This window comes from Micromesistius poutassou (genome assembly GCF_964030765.1).
Source record: "Micromesistius poutassou genome assembly, chromosome: 18".
Taxonomy (NCBI): Eukaryota; Metazoa; Chordata; class Actinopteri; order Gadiformes; family Gadidae; genus Micromesistius; species Micromesistius poutassou.
The window spans coordinates 8061706-8073948 of record NC_140288.1 but is presented as its reverse complement, the minus strand read 5'-3'; positions in this window follow the sequence as shown (position 1 = coordinate 8073948).

Sequence of the window (12243 nt, the reverse complement as noted above, 5' to 3'; positions counted from 1 at the left end):
ACATTAACACACATGCACACTAAGTGTTACCACTAATGGAAAAGGGACACACACACTGCCGCCGGCCCCCCCCCACCCCCGCACACACATGGGGACACACAGAAGTGGTCTACTGAGCAGGAATAATCACAACGCATTGTTCCATGATCCAAATAACTTTCCCACAGCTGAGTGCGCTCAGGGATACAAAGAAACCTGATACGTCGCAGAACGCATTCCTCCATGAGCTCAGATGGTCCCTGCGGACGCAGGTAGACACATGACAAACACATCACCACTGACAACAGAAACAAAAACCAAGATAATACCGCCCTTTGAAGCGTTTTACAGTAGGGTTTGGTAAATGAAACGAGCAGGAAGTCATGGGAAAATATTACCGCAGCTCTTAAGAGAATATCAACGACTAAATAAGAGCTACATTTTAAAAGTTTGGAACAGAAAGTTGTCTCTTTTAAACCATAAATAAATCCTGTGGGATGCGGTTTGCCAAGACTTTCTATTGGTTGGTATTTTGACATTGTTAGGTATTTGGATTTTAATATATGCCATCTGGCAGGAGGCAACGCTGTCTGTGACTTGATGAGTTTTTGCCGATTTTATTTGAAGAAAAAGTCGCATGGGCGGCCAAATGTGAGAAGGATTTCACAAATCTGCCATTGTCTAAATAAACTTCCATTAAGTGCACTGGGAAGTGGAGTTGCTGTTGAATTGGCCTAGGATTAACCTTTGACCTTTCCCACTGGTACATGTCTGCTGTGTGAGAGGGTATGTCTCCCCAGCACAGTCAGGAACTGATCTCAAATGGAAATACTAATATGATTTATTTGGTGGATTTGATTTATTCATTGAGTTTGGTTTAATTTTTTTGTGGCTAAAGAATATCTGGACATTTGCATGATACTGGTTGAATATTTGTAGCATTTTAGATGAAAATGCGAATCACACATTTTGTAATTATTTCTTACACTTGTAACCATGACGTTAACACCATACAGTACAAAACATCAGTAATCATTGGCCATGAGCCAGTGATATATGCCATTTCTTTATAAATATTGACAAAGATTGTAGTTACTAAACCTTAAATGAATGGTAGGATCCCGTAGCCAAAAGTCCCTGAGAAAGATACCTAACATCTACTCCTAATGAGTGTATCTGAATTCAAGGTATCTCGCTACTAAATTTCAGATTGTAGTTTATGGCATTCAAACTTTGGTTTGTTTCCTTCAGTGACCCCAATGGAAATAGCCCTAAACCCCCCCCCCCCCCCCAGTCCCACTTAGTCCAGTCCACTGAGACTTGACGAGCCACACCTGTGTGCAATTAGCGGGTGCATTCACGATCATATGCACGTTGGCCCACATCCTCAAAAACGCACGCAACCCTCGACGAAATGAAACACGACAATATACAAAAATATAGAATTAACAAACAAGGTGGTGCAGTGACGGCTCTTTAATCGGCTCTTTGTCAAAAAATGTATTGATAGGTTTGTGTAGTGCCTCCCATTTAATGTGAAAATAAATTGCGTGATAGTTGTGTAGTAGTCTTCGTACTACACGGCGCCGGGTAGTATTTGATTTAGTCGTATTAAATTATTCATGTCATGTCTGAACGTTCACACAGCATTGCAAACATGGCCTACATCGATCACTCGCGTCGTCCATCATTTCTACTCTCTGTTGTAAATGTTGAATTGATGTCATCTATTTCTAATCTATGTCAAGGATTTTCCCACACTTTACTGCAATGATATATCAAAACTAAGAAATAAACGACTCTTCCGGCTCGTCAGAAAATTACGAGGAGGCTGGCAGACCAGAGTTCACCTCTTGGAGCCGCCTCGTTAACGAAAGACTCGTTAACAAAAGACTCGTTAACAAAAGACTCGTTAAAAAACGACTCTGTTAACAAACAACTCGTTAACAAATTACTTGTTAACAAAAGCTGAGTTAACTAATGACTCGTTAGCAAATGACTCGTTAGCAAACGACTCGTTAACAAACCACCCATCACCTGTGTGTCAAAACGTGCAGCAGATCAGCCACCCTACAACGCACTCCCCTGGCTTCCCGCATCCGCCTGCATCGAGTCCAGATCCTTGATGTCTGTGTTCATGCTATAGTCGCTGGATCTCCACCCACCCACATCAGATATCCATAACATCTCCGTGTCCCTACACGTTCTCTGAGGTCCACTAATGAGCAGCGCCTGGCTCTGCCTTCAGACTGCACGGGCTTTGCTCTCAGCCCAGTGCTCGTTTCATGTGTTGCACCCCGATGGTGGGGAAGGCTTCCTAGCTCACTGAGATCTTCCTCGAGAAACATCTGACGACCCCGTCTCTTCCGAGAAACGTCCCGAACGAACCCGACTGGAGTGCGGCGTTGTTTTTAGATCTTGTGTTGAATCGAGATCCAGTGTTCTATCGTTATAACCATAACTTAGCGAGTCATCGGACCACCACTAAAATATATAACAGATCCTTCTGACATTGTGTTTCTGATTCTTACTGCACTCTTCCCAGTTGTTTCGTAGGAACGTTGCTCTGCAGAATCTTTTTGGAGTTATTCTTATTTTGATTGTAGCTGTGCGTTGTTTGAACAGACTGCCTTAACAACTAACTACAGACTAGGAAACGGGATCCTGTGTTTAGTTGCAAAACACACACAGCAGAAAAAAACAAATCGGAACAAATTTACTGAAAAGGAGTGTGTGTGTGTGTGTGTGTTGGTTGCTCACTGCAATGCTTGGTAACATTTGGACTTAAGTTTCACAGATCAAGGCAACAAAAATCCAGTCCTTGTTGGCATAACGAGAAGGCGTGGAAAATGATGAACTCAAGCTCAGCTTGAAGTCTTGGGGTGTGGAAGATGTCCCCCTGGCTTTTGTTGCTAGGCAGGATGGCACATGACTCATTATCTCCTCACACTCAGGTACTTAACCCCAGCTAGCACCTCAGGTGGAGGAGGAAGAGGAGGAGGAGAAGGAGAAAGAGGAGAAGGAAGAGGAGTCTGAGGAGGAAGAAGAAGAGGAGGAGGAGGAGGAGAAGGAGGAGGAATGAGGAGGATGAGTATTAGCAGGGAGGAGGAACAAGAAGGAGAAATGTAACAAAATCCTCTTGTGTGGAATCGTTGACCCGCTGAAGACGGTCGGGGAGGGGAAGAGGGGAGGAGGGGAGGAAGGGGATTACCCAACAGTAAACCTCGTTTACTAGCATTCTGTGTTTCTGTGAGTGTATCTGCCGCTGTAGGGGCTGAAGCGTTTGTTTCTCTGTTCCTCTGGTGATGGGGCCGGTCTCTATGGGAGAGCCTGAATACAACAAAGCGATTGGAAAGAATGAATGATGATGTAGGGACTCAAAACGACGGGGAGAAACTTTGAGGAAATGCTCGGTTTTCTCATCAACAACCAAATCGTCCCAATGCCAGAACGCTCCTTTTGATTCATACGAGAATATGTATTTCCCTTTCTTGGCAGAACGAGGTGTACATAGACTGAAGTAATGCGACTGAGCCATCACCTGGCAACAACAAGTCTCTCCTGCCTGCGTCTGGTGATAGAGGTAGGCTCAGCGGAGTTGCTGGCACCGTCGGGCCGATGCAAATGAAGATTCAGTATTAATATAATTGAATGTCTCCTCCATGTCTAAATCTTGGTCTTGACACTCTGTGTGTTTCTCATTTTAATGTGATTGGGTTGTAATGAGTTCCCTGTGCCCCTCACACCGATGGTGTAACCTGGTTCCCCCTCTAGTCCTCCAGTGCTAACATAACTGTACACACACACACACACTGAACACACACGTGCAGACACACAGACAGACACACACAGACAGACACACACACACGCACACACACACACACATACATGCTCAAACACGAGCTTGCATTTGCAACACATCCAGAAATAAAAACGTACGTGTATAGGCCGTAAATATAAACACAAAGGCACATAAAATGTGTAATAAAATACACACATTAGTATCCATGAAATGTTTACACAGACACACACACGCAGACACACACATTATATGCGCATGCATAAACATGGCTACACATGTACACACACGTAGACGCACACACTTTATGCACATTCCTGCATAACTGGCTACACATGTACACCCCCCCCCCCCCCCCCACGTTGACAGCCTCTCTCTTCGACAAACACACACCACGCACACACGCACACACACAAGCACACACACAACCGTGCACACACTCCTTTTCACAGCAATGTCAGCGGTGGGTGACAAGAGCACTAAGGGAGGCCGGGCGTGTGTTGAACACACACACGGCGTCTGCTAATGTCGCGCCGTTAAAGCGCCTGCCAGGAAGTATTAAGTCATTAAGTTAAGACAACTCTTTCCAGCCAACAGTAATCACAAGGATTTTAAGGCCCGTTCACCCGAGCGTTCCTCCGGTACCTCTTCATTCCGAGGCGGGCTCGGCCTATCGGGAGGTCCCAGGGAGTTGGAGCAGTGACGTTTTCATTAAGGACGCTTTGGTTTGGTTTCCATGATTGGAAACGCCACTTAGCGCCGACTCGCGTTCACGGTCATGACTCATTTAAAAAGAGTTTGGAAGCATGACACTAATAAAGCACATGCTTATTCAATGCGGCACCAATACTTAAATTGTTGCTTTCGCTTGGTGAATAGCTGTACCGGACGGAATAAATGAGGATAAATCCATCATTAAGCTAAGAGCAGCGTCACCACTAACCCCGCCACGCACCGGTTGAGTTCAGCGGCGACCTCCAGACTGACTTCGACGGAGGATTCTAGATTTTCAATTAAAAGTTTGTCACACATTCTCACCGGCGGCTGACACATTGTTTTTTTTTTTTAACTCTCCTCTCCCCCTCTGTCGCCGCTCAGTGAACAGGTGCAGCGGTGGCGGCGGCGGCGTCTCCTCTCACGCGGTTGACAACCCCCCCAAATCATCCGCAACACGGATCCCCTCGACACTATCTGGGTGCGTCTCGGCGGGACGTACCTCGAATCCCTCTCGCTCCTCCCGTCTCTCTAAGCTGCCCTTAAGCATTTCCACCAATAGAAATGAAGAAGAGGGGGAAGAGAGCAGCAGAGAGAGAGAGGAGAGAGAGAGAGAGAGAGAGAGAGAGAGAGAGAGAGAGAGAGAGAGAGAGACACACACACACACACACACACACAGAGAGCGCAGGAGAAAGAGAGTGAGAGTGAGAGAGACTCTGTGTTGACCTAAAAACCTAACTCCTCCAAAGGTTTTTTTTCCGACTCTCTGTCAGTTGATACTGGGCCTCCGCTATCAAATATTAAGGGAGAAAGCTGTGCTCCCTCCAACACTGTCAAATGGCAGGGAGGCAGGGGGGAGAGGAAGCAAAGGTTGTTTCTTTGATACTGAATCCAAATGCTTTCTGTAGACCAGTGCTTGTCATACTGAGAGAGAGAGAGAGAGAGAGAGAGAGAGAGAGAAAGAGAGAGATACTTACTCACTGTATACAAGCATATGATTATATAGGGCAATGGAGGCCATTCAATGTGATAGATGCTGGATGAAATGGTCTTTCTCTACTCTGGCATCATGGGAGGATATTTGCATATGTATGATCGTACCACACACAATACATAATCTGGCCCACATACGCATGGGCGATTTCACCACACACCAGTGACTTAAGCCCTGGAACCCAATTTTACAAAGTCCTGCAGTATTGGTGGGTCTTTTTGGTTGCAGGCTATTTGGGATTATGCCTAGGCCTAGTGTTGCTCGGCAGTGATTTGAAATAGTCTTGCCTCAGAAAAAAGAAAAGGAAATCATGAAAGTACTAGAGGAACGCATGTCGCTGAAGTGGTTAGCTAGTCAGATCATTAGTCTCACAAGGCTCCCCATCTCCGCTAGCCTCCTTAAGATGATCGCCAGAGGTGCAGTTCCACCGTCGTCCACAGGGGGGTGTCGTTTCCCTGCCCTGCGTGCGGGCTGAGAGACGGAGGAGAAGAAGAGGACTTGATGTTGACGCTTTCAAATAACAGGCCTTGTAAACATGTCGGTGACAGTCGTTAAAGATAATAATGAAAACTGGGGTGCCAAGAGCAAGAAGCAATCAATCCAGTTTTCTAATACACAGGGAGGGAGGGGGAGACGGGGGACGGAGGAGAGCAGAGTTCCATAACTGCAGAATACAAATTTGATTTCCCATCACCAGAGTAGAACGCTTTCTTAATGGCACCTTCCTGACAGCCGTAATGGCCATCCACCTTCATGCTGGCAATTATTGTTCTTCAGGTTTTAATTGCGTTGCTTCGGAACGCAACGCCACTGTCACTCACTCATACGGGCGTGTTGTAGCTGCTGCCTGTCACTCCGACCCACACACACACACACACACACACACACACACACACACACACACACACACACACACACACACACACACACACACACACACACACACCGCCCATGCTGTATCGTTTGGCAGGGCAATGTTTGATCATGTCCAGGCGTTGACGATAAGGCGACAGTGATTTTGATCCGTCCCATTTTTCGGTAAGGTAACGCGCTGTCAGAAGAATCATGTCAGAATTATTTTTTAATGAAGTTGAGCCGTGGTCGGGGACAGTACCCAGAAATAGAGGCCTGTAACATACACAACACTCTGTGGTGAATGCGCCGAATATCGTCAACTCTCCTGATGATAAACGTGACGGGATAGTGGAAATGGTTCAATTATCTTAAGATGCTGTGTCTCTAGTTCCCGTATGGGTACTGCTAGAATCATTAGATAGACATACGCATGAACCACCTTATAGGGGAGGCGCAAACCAACGTTTCTGAACACAATTGTATTTATTTGCGTCAATCTATGAATATCAACGCTACCCGCCACATACAGACATATTCACAGTATTCGAACTTTCCTCCCGTTCCAAAAATAGGTACGCACACGCGAGGGCGGCCCTCTGTTCGAAACGCATCGGAGAAGTCTATTGGCCGACGCAAGGATGACGATGACGATGTGGTGACAGCTGCGTACCTGCGTGACATTTGAGGAGAGCTCACGTGTTAGCGCCCGTCCATCCGGCAGTAGCCCATCAAATTGACCTATCGGCGCTCTGACAAGGCTGGCCTGTCTCGATAACGCCCCTGTGTACCCTGTCAGGGGGATTGATGGGGGCGGGTGCGTGGGTGCTGGAGGTGGTGGTGGTGGTGGTGGTGGTGGGGGGGGTGGGGGCGGCCCAGGGTTCACTGAGGGCCATTCTTCAAACAACAGGAGCTGTATCTCAGCCAAGAGTCTCCTGTACAGCTGTGACAGGCCTGACCCGGGGTCAAACAACCAACTCACTCCCCCCCCCCCCCCCCCCCCCCCCCACGCAGCGTACATACATACAGAGAGAGAGAGAGAGAGAGAGATTTGATTTGATTTATCAGGATCCCCATTAGCAACACACCAGAGTGAGAGCTAGTCTTCCTGGGGTCCGAAAGAGAGAGAGAGAGAGAGAGAGAGAGAGAGAGAGAGAGAGAGAGAGAGAGAGAGAGAGAGAGAGAGAGAGAGAGAGAGAGAGAGAGAGAGAGAGATTGCTCGTGATAGGATGAGAGGATGAGGGGGGTATGAAGTTGTGAAGAAGGTATGAAGGAATTTGGAAGCAGCCGTGGCACCGTTAGCTGGAGGCAAACAGAATAAACACGTTGAACAGAGATGGTTTAATGAGGTTGGAAGAGGAAAAGAACAATCCCATCAATTTCTGTAGACGTGTCTAATTTTGCTAGCATGCCTCAAACCCTGCGTCTGAAAAACGACTTTCAACATTTGTGGGTTTGAAACATTTCTGTTCACTTTTCTGTGTTTGCTTACATTTACTGTATGTTCTTGTGTTTGCAATTATCTATCAAATATCAAACATGTTTACATTTCTGTCTTTCCTACATGCCACCTTCCTCACTAACATGCTAACGGGAGCTAGCTGGGTAGGCCTGATTCCCCCGAGTGTATGTGCACACTTAAGTGGCAAAGAAATGTAAACCCAATTATAAATTATTAAATTAATATTTAATAAAGTAAACACATATCTCATTACCAACCATAACATGTAGAGGATTATATTTGTCTGTTTTTCATAGCCTTGCGATGGAAAAATATATTTTTAACAAACACACAACAAACAAGGTTTCACTGGCAGGCAGAAAGCATAAGGTGTGAGCCAATTAACTTATAACCCTGAGAGAATTGCTGATCCGTCTGCAACAGATCAGCCTTTTAGCATTTTAGAGCAAAAACTTTAATACAAATACTTAAAATCGTTTTTTTTGGCATGTAATGCAAATGGAGCTGTGTGGTCACTGACACTGATAGACATGGCTATCAATCCAAGCACACAGATTATTATAGGTGGTTATTAGCAGGCTAGGCGGCATTGAATTGATTTATTGTATTCTTATTGGCCGGGGCGACGGCCAATTATAGGTGGCCCCAGTCACAGCCAGACATCTTTACGGGAGAAAGAAAACTGTGTGGACAACCCTGGGCCCATTGTTACCCTGTTACATGTGTGCAGATCACACACTCAAACTCAAAAGCACCTGAGTCTTACACATACAGTACATGGACACACACACAGAAGTAATCACCTTGTCTGTGGCTATTATGCACACACACACACACACGGCCCAGAGTGTATCTGTGACGATGTTAATTGAGGAGTTGAGGAGTGGTAAGCCTCCACTGATTCCCGAGCCACTCTGCGCGTTGGTGCAGGATAATCACGAGCGCCACGCCAAGGGGGCTTCTGCTCGCTGCCGTCCCAGAATCCTTTGCTGTCAGGGGGCCGGGGGGAGAAGGCTTAGCGGGTGTCAGGCTCATCCTGTCCATTCTTTTCTCTTTTTTTTTCCTCCTTCCCCCTCACACATCTCTGACAGAGCAGCCTATTAAAGGTGTCTTCATCCTAGCCACTGTGTGTCCCCCCCCCCTGCCACACACACACACACACACACACACACACACACACACACACACACACACACACACACACACACACACACACACACACACACACCTTAAAATACAGTCTGGGAAGAGGATCACAGATGCTGTTGGTTTTTATTCCTCAAATTTGTCATCGTTCAGCCCACACAAGAGAAGACACCTCCAGAGTGTGGCGTCTTATAAACGCTTAGCACGCCAACTTCCTCATCCCACCATCCCTCAGCATAGACACACACACACACACACACACACACACACACACACACACACACACACACACACACACACACACACACGTGTATGCATGCACAGACACACACACACACACACACACACACACACACACACACACACACACACACACACACACACACACACACACACACACACACAGGCATGCATGCATACACATATGCACACACAAATTCACCCACACACACATGCACACACATGCAGACACACACATACACATGAATAAACACACAGACACACACACACACGCAGACACACACATACATAGTGACATACCCACACAATGACACAAGCAGACTTAAATGGAGAACATGGTGTTAAACAAGGTTTAACAACAGATAAACCTTTCTTTTTAATACCTAGTTCATTTGGAAACTTGAAACCTCCCTGAATGTGACAAACAAAACCCGAGCCTTGCAGTGAATGTGTGCGAAAAGATCGGATAGGAAATGTAGTCGAGGATACAGTTGTGTGGGCTATAATTGGGTCGGATATAGTCTAACAAATCAAACTTTAAATTAATGTTCTAAAGTCTGATGGCAAACAAGCTCAGACCTGGATGACTGGGGCATTTCACTTTCTTTCAGTTTCGACCAATCATATTGCTGGAGGCACTGGTCTGGTAGCGCATAATTGGCTAACACAAACTCGGCCAACAGTAGTAAAGTTTGAAAAAAGTGTCTGTAGCGGTTTAAAATCGACACAGTGTAGACTGGCCGTCGTAGATACACACTTATTAAAATCCCCTTCCGGAAGCTTGAACCGACTCGCAAATGAGTTTCTCTTTGGTTGAAATCTGCGTAACGAAACAGCGTAGCCTCGCCGTGACGTTGGAGGTCTCCGGCCGCGGCTCTGTGCCGCCTCCCCCCAGAAGTGGAGCTATAACAGAGCAGGACTGCCAGACTCGAGATTAGGTGGGATATAATTGGATGGGATATGATTGGTGGGATGTAATTGAGACGGATATAATTGGTTGGGATTTCATTGGCTGGGCTATGATTGGTTGGGATATGATTGGTTGGGTTATGATTGGTTGGGATATGATTGGTTGGAACAGGATTATAAAGTGAGGTAGGGCTCCGGTGCCTCTGATGCAATCTCCAGAGGTAAACAAGGCTCCGAGACGCAATGCCGGACGGGTAAAAAACTAAAGAGACGATTCATCCAAAAGGTGTGAGGGAGGGCGTCTCACCGCATCCCAAACAAGGGAGCGCTTGTTAAAACAAGGCGAGGTGTTCAGCTTGTGTTCTGTGTCCTCCAGGCATCACTCATCCCCCGGCTAATGCAACCCAGGTGTAATTGTTGTAACAGAGTTGCAGTTTGGTGACATCTCTATAAAAAGGATTCAGAAAGTCAGTTACTTTTGGGGGAATGAACTGTTGATCCCTCACCACCGCACAAATCTTCTAGGAAGTTCCAGCTGTTTGTCAGCAGTACGATGACGGTGCTTTTACATCATTCGGCAGACGCTGTCATCCAAAGCAACTTCATTTGTGATATTATGGATAGTGATTAAATTTCGAATGCAGGCATCCTGCTCCCAGCCAACGATATATGAATCTCAATCATAATTTGACACGATCTGATCATTACACGCCTCCCCTCTCTCTTACATCACCCAGTGTCAAACACTGCGCAGAAGAGAATAGCAACTCAAAGATACTTAAATCAAAAACACAGAATTCCGGGTATTCATACAATTGGTCGACTAAATGGCTGCTTAACCCACGGGTAAGAGAAGTGGACTCATGGATGAATCCACCGCGGTCGGTAATGGCTGGCTCTCAGCCCAATCAAAGACTCTTGACCTGAATCACCACACTTACCTGCAGTATTACCTCTAATAACTAGAGCCGTTGTCACATCTCAAACGTACATGTCTCACTGGGTGTTTTCAAGGGTCATCCACGTGGAAACGTGCTCTCATGGCGATATCGTATCATCTTGAATCACCTTTGCTTCCCTATCGACAGATCTTGTTTTTTTTGACAGATCTGACACACGTCCGTTTGATCTTTAAACACAACAAGAATTACAGGCACAAGTTCTAAATCTCAGCAATGGAAGTTTTGGAGTAGCGTTTATAAAACCATTTGCTCCTGCTCTGAAGCTATTTTAGACATATCCCCCCACCCCACCACCACCAGCACCACCAGCAACACCCACCATTGAACATTAGTATCCATGACGGTGCTCTTACCTCCATCTCCGGTTCTCCGGAGCGTTTTCGTCAGGGAGGTTGCCTGTTTTCATGGTGTATCAGTGTTAACCGGCGTGATTCAGAGGTGGTTTTCTGTTTTGGAAAAGAAAAACATCAACATTTACAAATTAAATTCTGGGTTGCTGTGTACCGTGAAAAAATGTGTACAGAAAATATCGTTAAAAGAATAAATTGGGTAAAATAAACAAGTTTAAGTTACCTGAACTGTAGTTTCACAGAGCCAGTATTTCAAGAACTGCCTATACTTCAAGAAGAGATCTTGATTGACGTGCAAGCACGACCAATCAGGGGCCGTGAGCCGGTAACAGTGCTTTTAGAAAAACAGACCTCTGGTGAAACAAACGTGATTTAAAATGTGATGAACCAGAATTGCTCAAAAGACAGAATAACCCCATGCTTTTCAATATAAGAATAAACCTGCATCACCCCTACATGTCTTTGAGTGACAACACTGACAGCCAATGAGAATCATGTCTTAAGTTCTTCAAGAGGTTGAGATTGCCTTAGACTCTAATGTGTTAAACATAAGGACATTCTGTATCTTTCTAACTAGAGAGCAATTCTGTGGTAGTGTCTCCAACACAACTTCTTATACAAATTCTTCTCTATTGTTCTTCCTTTTTTCTTGTGTTTCGGGCGCTATCAACTAAGAGGAAAAAATCGTTGGGGCTGGTAATTAACAAAAGACAAGTGCCTTCTCCACCCCAGTGTCTGAGTGACTCAGTCTTTTCAGCCAACCAATCACTGTGACTGTCACAACAATACACTCCACAGCACCCTTTTCCCTAAACACCCTCGCTGTTTCTGGCCTC